This window comes from Hyperolius riggenbachi, chromosome 12 (assembly GCF_040937935.1).
Source record: "Hyperolius riggenbachi isolate aHypRig1 chromosome 12, aHypRig1.pri, whole genome shotgun sequence".
NCBI lineage: Eukaryota > Metazoa > Chordata > Amphibia > Anura > Hyperoliidae > Hyperolius > Hyperolius riggenbachi.
The window spans coordinates 204,126,975-204,139,226 of NC_090657.1; positions in this window are offsets into that span (position 1 = coordinate 204,126,975).

Sequence of the window (12,252 nt, forward strand, 5' to 3'; positions counted from 1 at the left end):
CTGGCAATTTCCTCTTGTGCTCAAACATCTCAGAGACAGACAACTCAACCGTAGCGCTGCACACCGAAGGGCTGTTGGTTGTTGTGTTTGATGAACACTGGGAGACCTCAAGAGCACTAGTCCGGAAAGTGACAGTGTCAGCATCGTCTGATGTTTGTGAATGTTGTGAACCACGCAATGGCTGGGCTACTGCTGCTGCTGAGGCGGGTCTGGTGGTGAGTCTGGTGAACCCAAGGGAGGCAGTGTTGCTGGTGGTACCCTGTCCTGCCGCGTTTGCCCACAGAGTGGGATGTTTGGATAGAATGTGGCGGCTCATGCTGGTGGTGGAGAGGTTGTTAATACTTTTCCCCCTGCTCAGGCGGGTCTTGCACACCTTGCAAATCGCCATGGTAACATCCTCAGTGCAGTCTTCAAAGAAAGCCCAGACTTTAACTGGCTGAGGACTCGGACCTCGTGCGTGATGTGCTGGTGCTGCTTAACCCACTGCTGGACGCTTGAGAGGTCATCCAAGTAATTATCTGGTCCTGTTCTTTTGGATCTGTGAGGGTTGTTGTCCTGGACAACATGGGCAGTATTGAGTGGGTTTTCTTGGGTGCTCCCCTGTGGCCTGTACGTGAACCGTCAGGGGAAACACCTCTTCCCTTGCCCCTCCCTCTTTCACCGGATTTCTTCCTCATTTCACTTATCCTTAAAGTACACGCTGACTGGCAGCAGTACAGTGGCAGTACAGAAATGCTATACAGTGGTGGGTGAGCGGTGTACCACTATTGTCAGCAGTGACACAGAGCACAATGCTATACAGTGGCGGGTGAGCGGTGTACTACTGTTCCCAGCAGACACAGAGTGGAAGTAAACACAATGCTATATAGTGTGGCTGAGCCGTGTACACAGAGTGGCATTAAACACAATGCTATATAGTCTGCTATATAGTCACCCCGAACAGGGTGATGTTCTGCAGAACCCGAACAGTGGCAAACACTGTTCGCCCAACACTACTGGGAGGGAACGCAGATTTTAGTACCTAAACACACGATACAACATGTTTTCCGGGGTCGGACTCTGAGGCACATACAGATGGTCCCGATCATCATCCTCATCATACAACTCTTCTCCTGAGTCTGACCCACCCACCACCTCTGCCACCCCAACATCCCCAGACACAGACCCCTCATCGTCCTCAACATTAACTTGGGATGCTGGCCTGAGCCAGACCTCCTCCTCCACATCAGGCCCCATCATCTCCTCAATGGCAGCCCTCATTAATCGCTCTGGCGACGGACTGATGGACACAACGTTCTCCTCCGGGGAGGGCTGCTGCTGACCACTGGCTGCTGGGGTGGATGTTATAGCTTGCGTGGGGCGTTGGCTGTTGCTGTTGTTGGGAGTGCTGCTCACAGCGGAGGTCTCTGGGGAACTCATGTTGAGCTCATATAGTGGTTGACGGTGAGTGGAGTATTACTGATCCCAGCAATATACACACTGACTGGCAGAGTACGCAATGCTATATAGTGTGGCTGAGCGGTGTACACAGAGTGGCAGTAAACACAATGCTATATAGTCTGGCTGAGCGAGCGGTGTACTACTGTTCCCAGCAGAATCAGAGTGGCAGTAAACAATGGTATATAGTCTGGCTGAGCGGTGTACACAGAGTGTCAGTAAACAATGGTATATAGTCTGGCTGAGCGGTGTACACAGAGTGTCAGTAAACAATGGTATATAGTCTGGCTGAGCGGTGTACACAGAGTGGCAGTAAACACAATGCTATATACTCTGGCTGAGCGAGCGGTGTACTACTGTTCCCAGCAGACACAGAACAGTAAACAGAATGCTATATAGTGTGGCTGAGCGAGCGGTGTACCACTATTCCCAGCAGACACAGAACAGTAAACAGAATGCTATATAGTGTGGCTGAGCGAGCGGTGTACCACTATTCCCAGCAGACACAGAACAGTAAACAGAATGCTATATAGTGTGGCTGAGCGAGCGGTGTACCACTATTCCCAGCAGACACAGAACAGTGAACAGAATGCTATATAGTGTGGCTGAGCGAGCGGTGTACCACTATTCCCAGCAGACACAGAACAGTGAACAGAATGCTATATAGTGTGGCTGAGCGAGCGGTGTACCACTATTCCCAGCAGACACAGAACAGTGAACAGAATGCTATATAGTGTGGATGAGCGAGCGGTGTACCACTATTCCCAGCAGACACAGAACAGTAAACAGAATGCTATATAGTGTGGCTGAGCGAGCGGTGTACCACTATTCCCAGCAGACACAGAACAGTGAACAGAATCCTATATAGTGTGGCTGAGCGAGCGGTGTACCACTATTCCCAGCAGACACAGAGTGGCAGTAAACAGAATGCTATATAGTGTGGCTGAGCGAGGTACACAGAGTGGCAGTAAACAGAATGCTATATAGTGTGGCTGAGCAAGCGGTGTACTACTATTCCCAGCAGACACAGAGTGGCAGTAAACAGAATGCTATATAGTGTGGCTGAGCGAGGTACACAGAGTGGCAGTAAACAGAATGCTATATAGTGTGGCTGAGCAAGCGGTGTACTACTGTTCCCAGCAGTGACACAATGACAGGGGGGACCCTGGCTAGCGTGGCTGGAGCGCGAACTACCCTGCCTGCCTACCCAAAGCTAAACCCACAGACAAATGGCGGAGATATGACGTGGTTCGGGTATTTATTTACCCGAACCACGTGACAGTTCGGCCAATCAGAGCGCGTTCGGGTCCGAACCACGTGACCCGTTCGGCCAATCACAGCGCTAGCCGAACGTTCGGGGAACGTTCGGCCATGCGCTCTTAGTTCGGCCATATGGCCGAACGGTTTGGCCGAGCACCGTCAGGTGTTCGGCCGAACTCGAACATCACCCGAACAGGGTGATGTTCTGCAGAACCCGAACAGTGGCGAACACTGTTCGCCCAACACTACTCCAGGCATGACTGCTGCTAACTAACTTGTATAGAAGACTTGCTGGCTTCACTCTGGGCTGGTTTCATGCGGTGACCTGGCAGCATCTCTCACTGGATCCTGTGTGGACGATGCTGGGCAGGGAGGTGCAGTTGCTCTGGAGAGCCTGTTCATTGCGTCTGATTGCCCTGCATTTTACGCATAGGCACCAGACGCTGAAGTGTAATGCCGGGAGGGGGGCCGACATCACTCCTCTCACCCTCCCTCTCCATCATGTGCCTCCCTCTTGAGTCTTCTTACAGATGCAGAGAACGTGCGAAGCGGGCGTTTAGTTTACCTTTCCACTCCGGTGGCCGCCTTCATACATCCTGTTTCGCGTCATGGGAAACAGGAAGTAGAAAGAAGCCGGTCACCGGAATGGAAAGGTAAACTAAATGCCCGCTGCGCACGTTCTCTGCATTTGTAAGAAGACTCAAGAGGGAGGCACATGATGGACAGGGAGGGAGAGAGGAGTGATGTCGGCTCCGCTCCCCGCATTAGTACATTTCAGAGGCCGTCGGCGGCTGGTGCCTCGATCTTTTTTTATTCCCTCCTCTGCCTGCTGGGACACAAGGGAAGGGGGAGTGGCCCGGGATAGTGGGACCCCTCCCCCAACCCAGGACTGTCCCGCCCAATACGGGTTGACAATGTACTATCAAAATTATTTTGAGTATTTGTTTTATTTGCTGGTGGTTTAAAATGCATTTTATTGACAAGTTTGAAAATATCAGACCAGAGTGAATCTGCATACTCATTCTGAGTCAGTGAGTTGCAGTATTAGACACAGAGCATCAGGCTTTGTTTATTAGAGAATGAAAATGGCAGCCTCTGTATCCCTCTCACTTCAAGTCTCCTTTAACAAGTTGAACTACATTGAACACCCCCCCCCCCCCCATATGATTACTCAAATCTCATCTCTGAACCTCTCAATAGAATTCACTGGGAAAGCAGCCTTGTATGGCTGTCAGCTGTTGGGCCTCTTCCACATGGGAGGCTGAAGTCACTGAGTCTACGGCCACTCTGCTGCTCCTGTGCACCGGCCAGGCACTTACTACTGATTGGCATGGATAGTTAAGGTTGGCTCGAAGACTATCTGCTGCCTAAAGCAACCGCCAGCCAACTGCCACCCTCCTCCAGTTAGTTTTGTCAGTATCCGTTGCACCTCCCCACTTACTTGGCAATAAGGACGGACAGATTTTGTGCCCCCCTTCTCTTTTTAGTATAAGAAGTGCCCATGGTCCACCACTCGATATCCCCCCCCCCATTTGAAGGGCAGAGAACAATTACCTAATCAGGAGCCGCGTCCTCTCCTCTTCTTCAAGGCAGTGACTATCACCATGCAGCAGCATCTCTCTGTAGGCTCCGGACAAAGTCCCGTGACACCAGAAGGCTATAGAGAGATGCTGTGCTCCTCTTCCAGTTTCATCCATCACTGTCTGCATCTTTTCTATGGCCTCCGGCATGGTATTACCTAAAGAGACTCTGTAACAAAAAGAAGCCCTATGGGGGATACTTGCCTCGGGAGGGGGAAGCCTCAGGGCCCCAGTGAAGCTTTCCTGTCCTCTGTAGCCTGGGGGAATCCAGTGCTGGCTCTCCTGAAACCTCCCCCAACAAGCTTGACAAGTTCTGCGACTGCGCGTAAATATTTACCTACCGCGTTCCAGCGCAGGCGCACTAGCAGCTCTTTGTTCGGGCCAAGGCAGAAAAAGCCGAGCCTGATCATATCGGCACTAATACGAAGGCGCAAAGGACTCACGCTTGCACAGTAGAGCAGACACGATTGGGCTCGGTTATTTCCGCCTTAGCCTGAACGAAGAGCCGCTACTGCGCCCGCGCTGGATCGCGGTAGGTAAATATTTACATTGCCACTGTTTGGGGGGCTGCAGCGATGGATTGCCGGGACACCGGAGGGCCCCTAATGCTGCTTTTTGGCCAGAGGGTCTGTTGGGGGCCCTCAGGTTAATTTTGGGGCCCTGTGTCTTGAGTAGTAACAATATGTATTATACAGATTGTTGTAGTAATGTTACCCTTTAATACGTCAACTTGCTTATCTTAAAGAGACACTGAAGCGAAAAAAAAATTATGATATTATGATTTGTATGTGTAGCACAGCTAAGAAATAAAACATTAAGATCAGATACATCACTCTGTTTCCAGTACAGGAAGAGTTAAGAAACTCCAGTTGTTATCTCTATACAAAAAAGCCATTAATCTCTACGACTCTCAAAGTCCTGGAGAGGGCTGTCTTCTGACTTTCATTATCTCAACTGTTCCTGAACTATTTACTTTTCCTCTGCCAGAGGAGAGGTCATTAGTTCACAGACTGCTCTGAAAGAATCATTTTGAGGGCTGGAACCCACAGGAGCGCTTTTGGCAGCGTTTTGGCAGCACTGCGATACGCTAGCAGTTTGCCAAAACGCTGGGCTAATGTTAATGGATGGGGCAACTTCCACAGGAGCGTTTGCGTTTCCCAGAAACGCAAACGCAGGACCTGCAGCATTTTGGGAGCGTTAGCGCTTCAATGTAAAGTATTGAAACGCTAGCAGAAACGCTCAGCAAAACCTAAACTGAGCGGTTTTGCTAGCGTTTTGCGGTTGAGCACACTGTAACAAAATGAAAAATAATTCACAGGACCAATCAGGGTAAAAACGCAAAACGCTACGCACCCGCTGGGCAAAAAAATACAATGTTGCAAAACACAACCAAAAACGCGCATGAATCCGCTTGCAAACCGCTCAGACAAATAGCTAGCGCTTGCGTTTTGCGTTTGCTGATTTCAGTGGGTTCCAGGCCTGAATGCAGAGTGTTGTGTAATCTGCACATATTATAGAATGATGCAATGTTAGAAAAAACACTATATACCTGAAAATAAAAATATGAGAATATTTTCTTTGCTGCTAAACTTCTAATAATTATTCATAGTACACAACCAATTCATTATATCATATATATTTTTTTCGCTTCAGTGTCTCTTTAAAGGTTTTGTGCATACAATACTATATAATTTTCCCCTGTTATGTTACCTTTCTCAGGAAATAATATGAAGTGACTGTTGGGATTACAAAATAACACAGTGAGGAGGGGTACAATTTACAAACCAACTGATATGACTCAGTGGCAGCTGGAGAGCAGCTTGGGCCAGATCAGATCATAGCGAGGGGTACTAACAGGTGTGACTTAGATGCTGTAGAACTCAGGTTAGTGACGCGTCCTTACAGAACTCGCTCCAGACTGTCGCCCGAGGGATGGATCCCCAAGCCTTGCTGATCGACATTTATCTTACGTGTGTACCCAGCTTTAGAGGAGGTCATACTAAAGCTTCGGACACGTATGTCACATGTCACCTGTACCTGTGGTCCCTTGGGCGACATTGCAGGGCTGTACAGATGCCTCCATGCTCTGTTGCTATGCGGGGGAGGCAGGGCCGGCCCGCTCATGAGGCGGGGTGAAACTTTTGCCTCAGGCGGCAAATTTCCAGGGGCGGCACCAGCCCGTCCGTGGGTGCGGGGAGCCGGCCGCCGAGCTGGAGGGGTAGCTGGCAGGACGGGGGTATTGGGCCAGCGGCAAGGAGGGGGGTCGGACCCCCCCTCCCTCGCCTGGGTCCGCCGTCCTCCGCTCCTCTCCAGCCTTAAATAGAAGCAGCCGCTATGTGTAAGAGGCACGGGCGGGGAGGACTCACCTCTTCCTCGTTCCAGCGTGCGCTCCACTGACGTCCCTTCCTGCAACGCTGCAGGAAGTGACGTGGAGCGCACGCTGGGAAGAGGTGAGTGTCCTCCCCGCCCGTGCCTCTTACACACATACGGCTGCTTCTATTTAAGGCTGGAGGGGAGCGGAGGACGGGGGACCCAGGCAAGGGAGGGGGGTGTCCGACCCCCCTCCCTGCCGCTGGCCCAATACCCCCGTCCTGCCAGCTACCCCTCCAGCTCGGCGGCCCCCAGAAGGGGGGGGGGGGGGGGGGCGGCGGTGGCAATTTTTAAAAAATTTGCCTCAGGCGGCAAAAAGTCTAGGGCCGGCCCTGGGGGGAGGAGATCAACAGAGCATTGCACGAGGTGTGTGGGCCACATGGTGCTGCCGGGCCGCGCATGCGCAGAAGAACCCAGGTGAAGAAAATAGCGGAGGCTACCACAGAGCGGCCAGGGAGCCCACGGACCACATGGGGCTGGAGGAGGCAGAGACAGATATACCGTTTTGGAAAATCAGTGGGGAATCTGTGGGAAGTCAGAACCCCCTGCCTGCTGCGTACATATGAAATCGGCGCCGGTAGACTTGGGCGCAGGATACAGTGGTATATAGCTGTTCCTGCTTCTGCACAAGTCCGGGCCGATTTAATTACTATTCCCCCTCCAGGCCGCCATGGATAGTGGGGGAATGAAATAATTCGGCTTCCAGCGATTGCTGGAGGCCGAATTATTGTGTTTTTAAGCAACTTCGGCTCCGTCTTCTGACGGAGCCGACGTTACTCACTGAGCGCTGCAATAGGAATGATTCCTATTATAGTCTATGGCGGCGCTGGCTGCGCCCAAATCTAGCAGCGCTGAAAAGCACTGCTCCGCGCCTGCTTGTTATATAAAGAGCAACCCATCCAGCAAAAAAAGACAAGGATCACAGTGGGCTTAGCATTTCCTGTAATAGCAAGAAGGCAACGGAATGGGAAAGCAGCACTTCACGTTATCCACGCGTTACATCACATACAGTGAAGCATACAGTCAATGAAAAGTATGCTTTACTAACGCAACCCGTTTTGCGGTAACACAGTGCATGCATTGCTTACAATGCAGCATGCTGTTCTACCGTAACACACCTGCTGCACAGTGAACGTTGCATAGGTGGTGCAGTGCGGCACGCTGTGTTACAGAGTGGCGGTTACACTGCGCAGCACCACCGCGAACATAGCTGCAGAAATAGGACAGTAATGTCAGCCTCCAGGCCCCCCATATACCTCTTATGGTTAACAGACATAAACAAGTGATGCTTGCTTTCCCAATTGTTGATCTATAAAGACCAGAGTTATCAGAGACATGGGACCAACATGGTGATAAATCAATTCAGTAGCAAATGATTAACTGACAGCTACACTAACAAATGACTAATTTCCATCCAAATCCTTTGGTTCCGCCTTCGCTAATTTGTGCAACTGCAGAATTTATTTTTTATATAAATACAATTAAATCACGTTTCCAATGATTGACTACTGTCTACTCTATATCACAGTCCTACTTCTAATGCAACCTCAGCTTCTGCAGCTGCTGCATAATGTGTAGATAGGGCTGGTGCACACCGAGCGGCTTTTTGGGCGTTTTCAGATCCGCTTGCGGCTGCGGATCTGCTTGGTCAATGTATCTCAATGTGGTGGTGCACACCAGAGCGGCAGGCGTTTTGCAGAAACGAAAAATGCCTGGGTGAGGCATTTTTTGGATTGCGGGTGCGTTTCTGCCTCAATGTTAAGTATAGGAAAAACGCAAACCGCTCTGAAAAACGGCAGTTCAGAGCGGTTTTGCCGGCGTTTTTGTTACAGAAGCTGTTCAGTAACAGCTTTACTGTAACAATATATGAAATCTACTATACTGAAAACCGCAGCAGCAATCCACAAAACGCTAGCAAAACGCCTCATAAAAATAAAAAAAAGCGTTTAAAAATCTGCTAGCGTTTTGCGGATCTGCTAGCGGGTTTTGGTGTGCACCAGCCCATAGAGAACATTTTTTTATTGTCCAACACACAGCTTATTGCTGAGAACAGCCTATGAATGATCTGCAGTACAATACCTTCCCAATGTGTCTGAGTGGATCGGCTCTCCAAATACTACAGCTTCCGTCTGCGTTTCCCTAATTTCACTTCAGCAGCATCAGGTGTATGTATTTTTTTCCTAGGTCCCACAGTGCCATCTTGTGTCCGATTTGCAGAATACACAGGCTGCAATTCGATTATTTGTTTTTCCTAAGCAGGGGCGTAGCAACAGGGGTTGCAAACGTTGCGACCGCATTGGGGCCCTTGGTTCAGAGGGGCCCCAAAGGGCCCTCCCTCGACTACAGTATTAGCTGTCTATTGGTCCTGTGCTCATAATAATCACTTCTGTTCTATAGATACTTTGAATAGTAGTAATCATTAACAAGCTGCTCCCCATGCCCTTCTTGCACCTCTGACACTGTTGTTGCCATTGGCAGGTTTTGGTGCGCCGTATAAATTGTTTTGTATAGAGTGCTTGTGGGGGCCCAATGTAAAACTTGCATCGGGGCCCACAGTTCCTTAGCTACGCCACTGGACAGTGACAAGCATTGATTACCATTGTTGGGCTTCCCCTAACATAATTGTGGTCCTCTGTTTCACTCCTGCAGTTTAGGGCTTTTGTGTACGTTGCTTTCCTATAGCATCACAACACAATGGTGCTGAAAATGTGCACCACATGTTAGACGTGTGGTGTGACTACAGTGAAGCATACAGTACAATAAGTGCTTCGCTGCCACTGCATGCATGTGTTGCAGTAAAAAATTAAATAAAGAACCTATCCAATGACAGTTGCTTTTGTTTTCAAAACTTTTTATTATGTGGAATTGCATATATAATACCATTGCAACATGTTATTCCATACCACTCATTTTTATATATAGAAGAGAAAGGGAAATATAAAGGAATTGAACCATCTACAAAAAAAGTATAAGAAATCTACTACCGGTACTTGTCCAGAAATAATATAACAAGTGGACAATAGCTATTAATATTTAACCCAACATAAAATACTTTAAAAAAAAGTTAGAAAGAAAACGTTGAATTTGAGACCTTCGTCATCTTGTTTTGATGTTTATTTATTTATTCATGAGAATATCTTTATTCTATAGTTCCCAGTTTTGGTCAAATCTATCCAGTTTATTGTGAAGATTTGCAAAAAATCTTTTCATAATAGTGATTAGAGATGGCCCGAACGGTTCCACCGCGAACTTATTCACGCAAACTTCGGTGGTTCGCGTTCGCGGTGAACCTCGAACTATATGCGAGTTCGACCCGCCTCCTATACTACATCATTAGGGTCAACTTTGACCCTCTACATCACAGTCAGTAGACACAGGGTAGCCAATCAGGCTACACTCCCTCCTGGTGCCCCCCCCCCCCCCCCCCTTATAAAACGCAGGCAGCATCAGCCTTTTCACTAACTCGTGTGGCTGCAGTAATTAGAGAAGGGAGAGAACCTGCTGACATAGGGAAAGCTTAGTTAGGCTCTTGTGTTAGGCTTGTAAGGTTGCTCCTTCTTGTTCTTGCTGATACTTATTGCTAAAAAGCACTCCTCATCCTCAACAGCTCTTTTGAGAGCTAATGTTGTTCTTGTGATCTATTTTTGTGTGTGTCTGTGTCCCACAGACACTTGTATTGCATATACAGCCCTGTCAGTCAGTCGCAGCTGCTAGACTTGGCCCCTTGGTAATTCCTACTGTGCCACTGCCAGGCCCAGCACATTCAGTGACTACCTGTGTGTGTGACAGCTGCACATTTGTAATACCAATCACTGCATACCCACCTGTTCAGTGAACCTACCTACCTACGTGAGTGCAACGCAGGGTTATATACCAGTCAGTCGCTGCACCTGTTGACGGTACCTGTGTGTGTGACAGCTGCACATTTGTAATACCAATCACTGCATACCCACCTGTTCAGTGAACCTACCTACCTACATGAGCGCAACGCAGGGTTATATACTAGTTAGTCGCTGCACCTGTTGACGGTACCTGTGTGTGTGACAGCTGCACATTTGTAATACCAATCACTGCATACCCACCTGTTTAGTGCAGCTACCTACTGTCACAGTCACTAACCTGGTCCGGCGGCAGGTACACACGGGGTCCAGCGCGTGCGTGTGTTGACATGCTCTTTTTCCGGGAGGTGTGTTGATGCACGTCGCATGCGCTGGCGCATGCGTATGGAGGTCCGCGTTGGACGCGGATTCTCTGTGCGCGTGCGCTGGCGTGACGCATAATCACGTACGTGCATGCATACCCATTTTGGCGCCTAGAGGCCTATTTAAACCAGGAAGCAGTACTAACAAGTTGCTGTAGTATTGCAGCTAGTGTCTGTCTCTGTGACTCCGTGCTCTGTTCCTTTTCCTGTACCTGAATGCTGACCCTGGCTTGTATGATAACCCGAACTGTTGCCAAATCCTGCTCTGTCCGACTACCCGCTTGGTTACCGATATTGGCTTGTCTGAGAACCCGATCTGCTGCCGAATACTGCTCTGTCCGACTACCCGCTTGGTTACCGATATTGGCTTGTCTGAGAACACGATCTGCTGCCGACTTCTGCTCTGTCCAATTACTCATCTGGTTGCCGACGGTAACCGTCCTGAGGATTCAATCTGCTGTTAGTCCCTGTTCTGCTCAGCGAAGAGTTCACTGGCCTGTTTCTGGTTCCCCGGAAACCCAAGTCGTCTTCAGCACTTCACAAGCTTTCTCAGGGTTGCGGTTCCACCATCAGGAGATGCTTTCATCTATAACTGGAGGACTACACTTAAACAGAAGTCCAACAGCTCTCCTGCTCCTCACTGCCCTTAGCTGCCTGTCTCAACCTCAGGGGCAATTGGCGGTGAGTCGCAAGGGTCGCTGCACTCCACACACCGGTATCCGAAGACTCAGGTACGTGGCCGCTACACACCTGACACCTACCTACGTGAGTGCACGCAGTGTTATATACCACCAGTCACTGTATCTGTTCACGGTACCTGTGTGTGTGACAGCTGCACATTTGTAATACCAATCACTGCATACCCACCTGTTCAGTGCAGCCAGGGCCGGCCCGCTCATGAGGCGGGGTGAAACTTTTGCCTCAGGCGGCAAATTTCTAGGGGCGGCATCCGCCCGTCGGAGGGTGCGGGGAGCCGGCCGCCCAGCTGGAGGGGTAGCGGGCAGGACGGGTTTATTGGGCCTAGCGGCGGGGAGGGGGGTCGGACCCCCCCCCCTCCCTCGCCTGGGTCCCCGTCCTCCGCTCCCCTCCAGCCTTAAATACATCCGAACTAGCGCAACTCGTAAGAGGCAGTGGGCGGGGAGGACTCACCTCTTCCTCGCTCGATCCAGCGTGCGCTCCACTGACGTCACTTCCTGCACGCCGCCCACTGTATTGTAAATGGACGGCGCTGCAGGAAGGGACGTCAGTGGAGCGCACGCTGGATCGAGCGAGGAAGAGGTAAGCCCTCCCCGCCCACTGCCTCTTACGAGTTGCGCTAGTTCAGATGTATTTAAGGCTGGAGGGGAGCGGAGGACGGGGACCCAGGCGAGGGAGGGGGGGGTCCGACCCCCCTCCCCGCCGCTA